Source organism: Lactuca virosa, chromosome 6 (genome assembly GCF_052849685.1).
Source record: "Lactuca virosa cultivar CGN04683 chromosome 6, Lactuca_virosa_CGN04683_v6, whole genome shotgun sequence".
NCBI lineage: Eukaryota > Viridiplantae > Streptophyta > Magnoliopsida > Asterales > Asteraceae > Lactuca > Lactuca virosa.
Genome location: NC_136431.1, coordinates 9,295,259 through 9,308,383, shown reverse-complemented (window position 1 = coordinate 9,308,383; position 13,125 = coordinate 9,295,259).

Sequence of the window (13,125 nt, the reverse complement as noted above, 5' to 3'; positions counted from 1 at the left end):
GTCGCCACTTTACCACAAGGTACACACTCCGCCCATCTGATCCAAACCTGGAAGATGTCATCTTCAGAATAACCCGCTACTTACTACCTTCGAGTACAACACTTTTATCCAACCGGTAATCATACCGATACTCCTGATACACTTACCCTTGATTCGCAAGGGGCTTACCCTTTTACCCTTCACTGTTACTGGCCTTTCTAAGGCACTTTCCACAAGCAACAACCTTCCCAATTTCCTTCGAGGACCGATCCTCTGCTGAAACCGCAATCCCGGCCACTCCCAGTGCCGGCCATCATACCAACACTCCGGGAATAACCCCCATACAATGCTCCAATACTGAAAGCTCCACCCAATCGTGAGAATTCAGACAACCCTTCGGGTAGCAGATCCTTTACTCTGAGATCATTCGATCCCTTGATGAGCAGCTTAGCATCATCCGATCAGCTCACGGCTTTTCACACCGAATCCCTTACCATCATTCCTGCCTGTAGTCCTGTTGACTCCCATCCGCCTACCGGATGAACCGAGACCGCCCTGGTCCCAACTGATCTACCATCACCTGGAATACCAGTTTCCCCCATGCTACCTCGGAGATACGGGCCCCCACCCACACTCCGCGAACTAAGCTACTAATGAATGCCACGGCTTACCCGCAGTCTTACGCCACTCTTGGTCTCCAATGACCTACCGCCTTCCGGACCCAATCATAATGTGGCCCACTCACATCCGGGCGGCTGCCCCGTCCTGAACTTAACTATCTGAAAAACCCTGCCACTAAATCACACACCTGATACATTCGCACTAGAGAATAGGGACCGACGAATGCTACGGGCCACCCCGTAGTCTTACTATACTCGCTCTGTCAACTAGTGAATGCTACGGCCACCCACATAGTCTTACAACACTTCTACGCTGCCAACCAACTAAAGCTACGGGCCACCCCGCAGTCTTGCTAAACCAGTGCTACGGGCCACACCGCAGCCTAACTATACTCACATACGATTGCTACGGGCCACACCGCAGTCTTACTAAACTAATGCTACGGGCCACACCGCAGTCTTAGTAAACTAATGCTACGGGCCACACCGCAGTCTAACTAATGCTACGAGCCACACCGCAGTCCAACTATCCTCACATCCGATTGCTACGGGCCACACCGCAGTCTTACTAAACTAATGCTACGGGCCACACCGCAGTCTTACTAAACTAATGTTACGGGCCACAGTGCAGTCTAACTAATGCTACGGGCCACACCGCAGTCTAACTATCCTCACATCCGATTGTTACGGGCCACACCGCAGTCTTACTAAACTAATGCTACGGGCCACATCGCAGTCTTACTAAACTAATGCTACGGGCCACACCGCAGTCGCACCACACTTCGACGCTATCTGCTAACCATTGCTACGGACCGCCCCGCAATCTTACCACACTCTTCTTACTATCTGACCACTGGTGAATGCTACGGCTATCCGGTAGTCTGACAACACCTTTCCACACCGACTGGCTGCTAGTGGATGCTACGACTAACCCATAGTCGAGCATACAAGCACAATCTAGTACCCCCAAGTGGTACTCATGTCCCAACGGGAACTCCCAACCGATTCCTCTGCGATCTGCTACCAGACATCTCGAGAATGAGGTCTCACAATTGGCAAGTTTTTCCAAACTTCCAATTCACACTGTCCTCATTTCATACAGCCACCTGGGCCGTCTTTCTTCCTGACAGGAGAGCGAAACTTATCCTAGTTTCAAAACTGCTTCTGCTCCCATAACATGATTGTTTCTCCCTCACTTAGCTTCAGGTAAGTCTTTCCTGCACGCGAAAACCCGAGGATTTCCATTCCTTCCTCCCTTGCACAAAAGGCATGATAACTACCATCGCCTTGATGTCGCTAGTGATCCATCACTAGTCCGCTCCAAATACCGTACGATTACCGAATACTAGATGAACACCTCCTGCATCCCCGATACTGATAATCCCCTGAGCTCCAACTAATGCCCTTAAGGTCCGAATGACTAATGCTCAGGGTAACCCCATCAGTGATAGACCACTTCCCTTGATGCTTCCAAAAGCTATCCCGAGTACCAAGACTAGAACCACCAAACCCTAATGATGGTGGAGGGCTACTCCATGGACTCTGTCCACCAACCTCCACGCAACGCTCCTGAACCGCTTTGGTCATAATTGAGATAATACTGGACACTTTGAACCTGAAGTGAGGGATGACCCTACACTAGCTACTAATAGTTCCCGGTATGCAATTGGCATATGACAATTCTGAAAGTACAATCCGAATACAAGCAGAGAGACAACTCATACATACTATTACCGGAGTCCGGGGTAAGAACAACCCTAATACACATAGAATCGAACATAGCCATAGATACGTACCTGCAACATTCCCTGCTGTAATCCCGATCTCCCTCATCTGTCACTGCAAGGCCCTACCCTCTCACCCATCCGTAATCCTCGAAGTTGTCGGGGCAGACACACTCCCTGCTCCTCCCCTCACCGTCGGGCAGTCGGCCTTCTTGTGTCCCACCTGATTGTAGTGAAAACATAATGGGCTTGCCCCCTGTAGGCAGTCCCTGCTGACGTGACCATCATTGCCACACTTGTAGCAGCCTGAACCCCTGGAACGACAAACTCCCTCGTATGGTTTCTCGCACGTGCTGCACTGACTTCGGACCTACCGACCTACTAATCGCTGATCTGAAGTCTTGGGTCTCTTCCCGGGACCCTCCAAAGTATACGTCTGATCCGACCTCCTCTTCGCAATGAGCTCCAAATCAATCTCCCTTTCCCGCGCCCTGGCAATCATAGAGTCCAGGGTCGGGCATGCCGAGAAGCTGACATGCTCCCGCATATCAGCTCTCAACATGTCATGATAGCGGGTCCTCTGCATCTCATCATCCCCTGCATACTGAGGCACCAATAAGGCCCTCTCCCAAAACTTGGCGGTAATCTCCGCCACCGACTCCGTCGTCTGCCTCATGTTTAGGAACTCTCTGGCCAGCTGCTGAATCTCCACCGCCGACGCAAACTCCGCCCTAAACCTGGTCATAAAGTCTGACCAGGTCATAGCATCGACGATCGAGGCTCCCATTGAGTCACCGACCGACTCCCACCAATCGCTAGCTCTGTCTCTCAAGCATCCCGCCGCAAAGCGGACCTTCGACCCCTCCGGGCAGAAGCTCGTCAACTGCGCAGACTCAATGTCTGCGATCCATCTCCTGGCAGCAATGGGGTCCTTCACCCCGTGAAAATCCGGCGCACCACTCCTTCTGACGTCCTTGAAGGACAGTGTGCGCGTACTCGCCTGGCCAAACGCCAAATCACTCCTGAAAGCTCGGAGGCGATCCTCCATCAGCTCAATGATCCCCTCCTTGATCGACCCGAAAATGACCGGGGTCACCTCAAGGATGCCTCTCGTAATCTCAGACGCGATGAACTCGCGTAACCCATCATCAACTTGCTCGGATCCCGCGCCCGAGCCCGATCCTGATCCAGATCCTGAGCCTCCTGCTCCATGTCACGTGGTCACCATACTGGAGATAAACACATAAATGTCCGGATCAAAACATACCCCGAGAGGTCTCACACATTATCCAAGATTCCTGGTTCCATCTCGGCCCTCCTTGACTCGAGTACGGATCCTCTGCTTCCAGTAGTACGGGCCCATACTACCTTCCACATCTATCCGTACTTTCCTCAAGGGTTGCTTCAACTTCACCAAGTCCCTTTCACTACTACTAACACTGCTCCCAGCACTACTCTCATCCTAGGCTTTCCTAGGTTCCCGAACTCACCTAGTCCTCGGCTGCTGAAAGATTCCCAGTAATGTCAACTAGCTACCTCATGAATATAGCTAGCTCACATTACTAAGAGTCTCACAAAGCACAAAGCAAGCAGCATTCAGACAATAGAAAATCTAACCATCATATTCCAATCAAATCATTCTATCCTCTAATCAGGAATCTGTACATGCACTTCAAAGGCTCATACAATCAGGCATAACCTAAACAGGTTATCCTATTATTGACTGGTCAGTACTAGCATGCAAGTCTACAAGCACATACAATAGGCATATAAGGCATCCTCCTAGATCCTTAGCCCTAATCTAGCATGCAATTCTCATAATCATATCATAACATAAACTTGTATGGGTAATTTGGGAGAACTTACTTGAGCTCGGCTATGGTGAAGGCAACCCATAAGGACCATGCATAACCGAGTCAAATACTTACCAAATATAGTTACGGGCTTAGACACTAATCCAACAGTCTCCCACTTGGATAAGTCTAGTAACTACAAATGCAAATACAATCCGATCAGCAATCGTAGCTCTCAAAGACGCTGTCGAACTCTGATCTTATCATTAACCTGTCCTTTAGATAAGGGATCGTATAATCCTCTGTTCTAGATATCGTGCGGAAAATTACATGAAACATAGTCATACTTATTGTCCAGCAGTTAGTTTCTCGATCTCTGATTCATTTGGCATAGAACTTGATTAAACACATCAATTCAGTCCTGATCGGGCCCGACACATAAGTCAAATCAAATCATCGAGGGGCCCTGATATCATGTAACATCCCAAATTTTGAGTCCAAAAATTTCTTTTAAAAAAACATTACTGATTCATAGCATTAAGTCATTCAAACATACTAAAAGGGTTTATATGACAAATCATAGTTTCATTTCCAAAACACTTGTTTAATTATCAGAGTAAACATCCCAGGCTAACTTGCCAGGGTGTATGCACTGCAACCCTTCCGAGCTCCTCTTCTGAAAACTGAATACCTAAAACCAAAACTAAAAACCGTAAGCACGAAGCTTAGTGAGTTCCCCAGTTACCACATACCATACAAACCAACTGATCCATACATACCATACGTAACCATGAGCCATACATAACAAACATATCCATAATCAAGTAAAGTGCTATGTGCCAAACATAGTCTTGCTAAGGTGCTATGTGCCAAACATAGTCTTGCTGTTATGCCACGGGTCGCACGTGGTCTTCCTGGTCAAGCCTGGGGCCACTCCCTGGGTCTTACAGACAAATGCCAAGGGCCACCCCCTGGTCTTCCATGCAAGCATCACAAAGACAACTATACATACTACTCTACTAGGCTACTCAGCATACAGTGTGCCAGGAGCCACCTCCTGGTCTTTCATTCATAATAGTATACAGTGTGCCAGAAGCCACCTTCTGGTCTTTCATACATGTTGCCTAGGGCTAACCCCCGGGTCTTCCTACCATACATAATAACATACTGTGTGCTAGGAGCCTCCTCCTGGTCTTTCATGCATAATGCCTAGGGCTAACCCCCGGGTCTTCCTACCATACATAATAACATACTGTGTGCCATGAGCCTCCTCCTGGTCTTTCATGCATAATGCCTAGGGCTAACCCCCGGGTCTTCCTACTATACATAATAACATACTGTGTGCCAGGAGCCTCCTCCTGGTCTTTCATGCATAATGCCTAGGGCTAACCCCCTGGTCTTCCTACCATACATAAACTAAATGGGTCGGCATTGTGGCCGTAGACCCATACAAACAGTGAGGAGACTCACCTCGCACTGCTGACTTTGCTGATAACCCTCTGGCTGCTGTCCGACCACTCTCTGAACCACTGCTCCGCTAGCTCCCTGAGCTACTAATATCAATAAAACACTTAGTTCCAAACTGAACTCTAGAAGTCAAACTAAGTCAACTCTGGTTAAAGTCAAAGTCCTGGTCAAAGTCAACCTTCCAGTTGACTCGACTCGCCGAGTCAACCCGAAGACTCGCCGAGTCCTTAAACTCAGAAGCTCTCAAAATACGACCTAACTCGCCGAGTCACCCCAGGACTCGTCGAGTTCAACGATCTCTGAGTCCCATCCTGTCCAACTCACTGAGTCACCGCTCAACTCACTGATATGCGTCTTAACCAGAAGAGGTTGGGGGTTCTGCGACCTGACTCGTCGAGTCCAAGAACAGACTCGCCGAGTCCTAGGCAATTTTCAACAGACTCGCCGAGTTGTTCTTCCGACTCGCCGAGCCCGTGCACATATTCATACAACTCGTCGAGTACACCCATGTGACTCGCCGAGTCTCTCCAGTTCTCAATCCATACAGTGGCTTTTCGAGCCATGCAGGGGCTCCAATCCATAGATCCACTCTTCTACAGTCTATCCCCCACGTAAAGTTGCAAACTTTACGTGAAACCAAGGAGCTAAAGGCCCAAAACACTCTAGGGCTAGGGTTTAATGCAAAGGGGCTTCACCAATGACTCATTGACTGCTGCTTTAAGACATTATGGACCATCACAACCCTAGATCTGAAGTAGCAACCTCAGATCTAAGCCCCAAACCCGAAATAGACCTCAATCTTGCCAAAATAGCCCCAAATCTCATTCAAGAATAGATCTAGATGCAAAAAGGGTGAAGGTAACAGCTTATTACCTCCAAGATGACCTCCCACTGAAGATTAATCCAAATCTCTGCAAACCCCCTTGATCCAAGCGTCTTGATCTTCAAGATCTCTTCACAAAACCACTTATCTAAGCTCCAAATTGCTTCCAAGGACTCTCACTCACGATTTAGGGTTTCTGGATCTCAAAAGGGTAGCAAAGAGGCTGGGGAAGGGATGTAATGTTCTTTAAATAGGGCACAACCCTCGAAATTAGGGTTTTTCTCATCCAGACCAGACTCGCCGAGTCCACTAGCCGACTCGCCGAGTCGGTCACTTACTCTATGCCCCGGATCCCGCTCCGACTCGTCGAGTTCCTCCATGGACTCGACGAGTTGACTCTTGACTTAGAGCCTTTCCTTTCTTTTCTTGGTCTTTCTGATTCTGGGTGTTACATATCACTTTTACCATCTTAGGATAAAAGGAACAGATAAACTCCGACTTATATGCATTTACTATCCACTAATCAAATCATACACAACAATTTGTTTTATAACATTGAGTTACTGATGCGTTTATGCATTATCAATGCACAACCAACTAGCAAACAATAAACCATATATCTAGGTTTTAAGACCATATGATATTACCGTCTTGCGATCACTCGTGATAAATTCCATGAAGTGATTCCAGCAAGCGTGGGTTTATTCCAATGCTCAAATCAATCTCATAAGCACTCATGAACGTTGTAGCAAACTTTTTCTATGTCTAATACACTTTAGACAATCTACACACCAATTCATGACAGTCTTCATTCATATCTACTTCTAACATATGAACGACTGTGGACCGTTCGAATAATTCGATTATTATCAAATAATTCAATTATTCAGGAAGTCAAAACATGCAAAATGAAACAATAGGTAAATGATTAACATAAGACAGTAACATTACTAATAAATAATACTCTTTTATTTAGTCATCAAATGTTAATTACATTTTATCTATTACACGTTTTTAACTATCTAGTCTAAACTAATATCGTCCTTCAGCCCGATGCTCCTAGCGTACTGTAAGTGCTTAACCACGCTCAGTCCCTTCGTAAGCGGATTTGCTGGGTTATCCTCTGACGATACCCTCTTCACTACGAGGAGTCCTTCTTCCACCAGATGTCGAATAAAGTGATATTTTCTGTCGATATGTCGAGATCTGCCATGATCCCTGGGTTCCTTGGTCAAGGCAACCGCTCCTTCATTATCACAGAAAATTTCCATGGGCTCCTTTATGGCTGGCACAACTCCAAGGTCTCCAATGAAGTTCTTCAACCATATTGCCTCCTTTGACGCTTCGCTCGCCGCTATATACTCTGATTCGCACGTTGAATCAGCTACGGTCTCCTGTTTCGAACTTTTCCAAGTCACTGCTCCTCCATTAAGGGTAAAGACCCATCCCGACTGCGAACGGTAGTTATCCCTGTCGTTCTAAAAACTGGCGTCACTATACCCTCGCACCTTTAATTCATCACTCCCACCGAGGACTAGAAACCATTCCTTGGTCCTCCGAAGGTACTTAAGAATATTCTTGACTGCGGTCCAATGTGCTTTGCCAGCGTTCCCTTGATATCTGCTGACCATGCTCAAAGCGAAGGCCACATCAGGGCGAGTACAAGTCATAGCATACATGATCGAGCCAACTGCGGAAGCGTAAGGTACTCGGCTCATCTCTGCTATCTCGACTTCAGTACTCGGACTTTGAGTCTTACTCAACTTGGCATTACTTTGGATTGGTAACTCCCCCTTCTTTGAATTCTCCATACTAAAACGTTTTAGTACCTTGTCCAAGTAAGTATTCTGACTAATTCCTATTAGTCTCTTACTTCTGTTTCTCACTATCCTTATTCCCAAAATATAGGAAGCCTCTCCGAGGTCCTTCATAGCGAAGCACTTCCCGAGCCAGGACTTAACCTCCTGCAGTGTCGGGATTTCGTTTCCTATGAGTAGTATGTCGTCGACATACAATACGAGGAAGCTTACTATACTCCCACTGGCTTTGACATATACATATGTTTCATCCTTGCTTCGAAGAAAACCAAACTCTTTGACCTTCTCATCAAAACAAAGATTCCATCTGCGAGACGCTTGCTTAAGTCCATATATGTACTTCTCAAGCTTACACACTCTATTGGGATGCTTTGCATTGACAAAACCCTCTGGCTGAGCCATGTAAACATCCTCAGCCAACTTCCCATTAAGGAAAGCGGTTTTGACATCCATTTGCCATATTTCATAGTCATGAAATGCAGCAATGGCCAGCATCACCCTGATAGACTTTATCTTCGCAACTGATGAGAAGGTTTCATCGTAGTCAACTCCAGGAGTTTGAGTGAAACCCTTCGCAACCAACCGCGCCTTATAAGTGTGCACATTTACATCCACGTCAGTCTTCTTCTTAAAGATCCACTTGCACCCGACCGTCTTACGACCTGGTACATTGTCAACCAAATTCCAAACTTGGTTGTCATACATGGACTGAATCTCGCTGTCCATAGCCTCTTTCAATTTCGCAGACTTCGGGCCTGCCATGACTTCCTTATAGTTGTTAGGTTCGTCCAGATTCACTAGTGTACTATCACTAATGAACGTATCCCCTTCTGTAGCAATATGAAAACCATAAAACTGGGGTGGAACACTAACCCTTTCAGAACGTCTAAGAGGTAAGGACTCGTCAATTGGTTCAACCGGAGTTTCCTCCTCAGGTTGAGCGCCAGTGTTAGAGGTTCCTTCATCGATCGACTCTTGAAGCTCTTCAAGATCGATTTTCCTCCCACTGTCTCCTTGGCTTATGAGTTCTCGCTCTCGGAAAACCCCTCTCCTCGCAACGAAGACAACATTGTCACTCGGTCTGTATAAGAGATATCCAAAGGACTTATGTGGGTAGCCGATGAAAATACATCGCTCACTGCGAGGTTCGAGCTTGTCGTGAGTCTCTCGTCTTACGAAAGCCTCGCAACCCCAAACCTTGACATGTGCCAACGAGGGAGCATTCCCTGTCCACATTTCGTGTGGTGTTTTGGCGACCTTCTTCGTAGGGACTAAGTTAAGGATATGGGCGGCAGTCTCTAAGGCATACCCCCAGAATGAGATAGGTAGTGAAGCACGACTCATGATGGAACGAACCATGTCTAGCAAGGTTCGATTACGCCTCTCAGCTACACCATTCAACTGCGGTGTCCTAGGTGGCGTCAATTGCGAAACTATTCTGCATTCCTTGAGGTAGTCGTGGAATTCAAGACTTAGGTACTCTCCACCTCGATCAGATCGAAGCATCTTGATTTTCCTGTCCAACTGATTCTCCACTTCTTGCTTGAACTCTTTGAACTTTTCAAAGGTTTCTGACTTGTGCTTGATTAAGTAGATATACCCATATCTGCTATAATCGTCTGTGAAAGTCACATAGAAGCGGTTTGCATCCCTTGTGGTGGATCTAAAGGGTCCACATACATCTGTATGTATGAGATCCAATAAACCCTCACCCCTGGCACAAGTGCCAGTGAAGGGTGACTTGGTCATCTTTCCAAGTAAACAAAACTCGCACACGTCATCGTCCCTAAGGTCGAATGACTCCAACACTCCATCCTTTTGGAGTTGGGCTATGCGTTTCTTGTTGAAATTTCCAAGACGACAATGCCACAAGCATGCTTTATCCATACTATTGGAAGAATCCACACACAACACATCATTTCCTAAGTTATATACAACCATCACAGTTTCATATATTCCATTACAAGGCAATGCTTCAAAATATAAAACATTATTAAGATAAGCATAAATAGAACCCTTTTCATTATCAAATGAATATCTAAAACCTTGTCTATATAAACCAGGAAATGAAATGATGTTTCTTGCCATATCTGGCGAGTAGCAACAATTGTTTAAATCTAAATCTAATCCATTACTAAGCACTAAGGAATATACTCCAATCTTGGTGACAGGCGACGATCTTCTGTTTCCCATGATCAGATTCATCCTTCTATGCTCCACATTCCTATTTCTTCTTAGTCCCTGCAAATCAGAACATATGTGAAAACCACATCCTGTATCAAGAACCCAAGAAGTATCATGTGATAAACCATTAGATTTAATTGTGTAAATACCTGTGAAAGATGGCTTGATCTTCCCATCCTTGATGGCCTGCATATATTATGGGCAGCTTCTCTTCCAATGCCCTATCTTGTGGCAGTGGTGGCACTCTGCCTCCTTAGGGTTAGAGTTGGGTTTAGCAGAACCAACTTTGGTTCCACTAGAAGAGGTACCATCTTGGTACTTTCCCTTGTGGTGGCTCTTTGAGGGAGCCTTCCTCTTCTTACCCTTCCCTTGTCCTATTGCCAAGACAGGAGCAGCATCTGGAGTTGGAGTTGATGCAACAGATTTATCCTTGAGGTTGCTCTCAGCAGTCCTTAACAAGCCCTGAAGCTTGCTCAAGGAGACCTCATCCTTATTCATGTGATAGGTCATGCGGAACTGGCTATAGCAGGGAGGCAAGGAGTGAAGAATAATATCAATTGCCAGCTCTTCATCAAAGCTCACATTCAACTTTAGCATGCGATCGACATATCTCTGAATCTTTTGCAGATGAGCAGTAAGGGACTCTCCATTACCCATTTTGGTAGTGATCATCGAAGTGATGATCTCGTACCTTTCTTTCCTAGCGCTCTGGTGGTACCGGTCCAGCAGATCTTGGTGCATCTCGTAGGGGTACATGTCCTCATAGGACTTCTGGAGTTCTGCAGTCATAGTCGCTAGCATGATGCAATGGACTTTCGTGGCATCACGCTCGTGGGCCTCAAAGGCCGCGATCTCTTTAGCAGAGGCAGTGTTGATGTCAATCTCCTTCAGCTTCTCATCGAGGACATACACTTTGTCCTCGTAGCGAGTGACCATGCGAATGTTGCGGATCCAATCATTGAAATTGGACCCATCAAAGATCACTCTCCCACACAAGTTCATGAGTGAGAATGAGCCAGAGGAGTTTGAACCAGAAGCTTTGTTGTTGACGTTCGACATCTGAAAAAGGAAAAAGAACAAAGTTTGATTAGAAACGAATTCCCCAATTAAACACCCAAATGAGAAATTAGGGTTAGGAACCAACAACATTATTCACAAATTAGAAAAGGGATGCCGTAATCTAACAAGAAAATAATTTGAAGGTAAGTGAATGTCGATTCACTAATTCTCCACCATGAAAAACGAAAAAGAGATTAAGTTTTAAATGTATTGAAAAACTCCTAGATCCTTTGAGTTTCATTGAACTTTTCAATGGCATGTTTAAATCTCGATATGCCCCTCTATTTTGTGACTGGGATGCCGATGATCACAAAGCGGGTGTGAATAACCATGCAAATGTACATGGTGCCCTTATTGTTACAGTCACCTATTCGATGTGTCGGTTAACCACACACGCTCCATCGAACTATGACAAACAATGAGTCACCCTTTGCCACCTCTGCTTAGAACCCAATTAATGTGCCGGTTAACCACACACGCTCCATTAACGTCTTAGCAAGGGTGAAAAGTGTAATTTCATGGAATTGCATTAAATTCACTTTTGCCTAAAGTAACTAAGATTGGGAATTTTGTAAAAACATTTAGTTACTTTATATAGATTCATTATATTTTTAAATGAGGAAAGTTTTCCCTATCCTACCATTCGGCTAACGACCCTCCACCAATCAAGGAAGCGGTGGGTGAGAGTGGACACCCATTAAACGGCCATTTTATAGGCCATAACCTTATACCCCCCTTATAGATCGGCTTCGTGAATGATGCCTACTAACGGTAAGACTAGCATTTAAGTTATACATATATATTAATCTTATAATATTATAAAGTATAAGGTTGAATTTTAAAACTTGTAAAATTCCAAGGTTTGAAATTCAAATAGTTCAAATTAAACTTTTAATCACATAATTTAAATTTCAAAACTTGAGGACAAGTTTTGAACTTTTCAAAACATAAAGGATCAAATAGCAAATAATTTTAAATTAAACAATTAATTTAATGATTATCTAAATTTGACCTAATCAAGATTATTCATAAGATAATTCACCAAATAAATTCAAATAACCAAACATTATCAAATAAGGAATTTATTATTTAAATAATTGGTAATTATCTTTTGTTTTGTTAAGGATATTGTCAAACAGGTGATAAAATTCAGATTTTGTTAAACCAAAACGATTTAGGTAAGTATCCTTAAGCAAAACAGCAAGAAATCCCGAAAATCTCTCTGACGGACGCTCCGACTCGCCGAGTCCCCTTATGGACTCGTCAAGTTCATCCTACTCGTCGAGTCCACAATGGGCTCGCCGAGTCTGTCAGTCAGGGGGCAGAAAAATCGATTTTTAAAGCTTGAACAAATAAACAAGGCATCAATACAATAGAAACCAATCAAGGCTCTGATACCACTGATGGGTTTGAGCCATAAGAACTTTCCTATGTTCACATGCAAACCCTAATGCTTGGATCTAGGTTTCTCTATTGTATATGCAATTTATCCAAGTCTTGCAAACCCTAGATCTAGTGAATACAATTCGAATATGACATAAGAAATTCAGATCTAGATGACTACCTCTTGTTGCTTGCTTGAATCTTCTTGTTCTTGGAGCTTAGAGTCACAAGTGTCAATCCTCTAATGGCTTACAAACACCAATTGGCAAGAGGGCA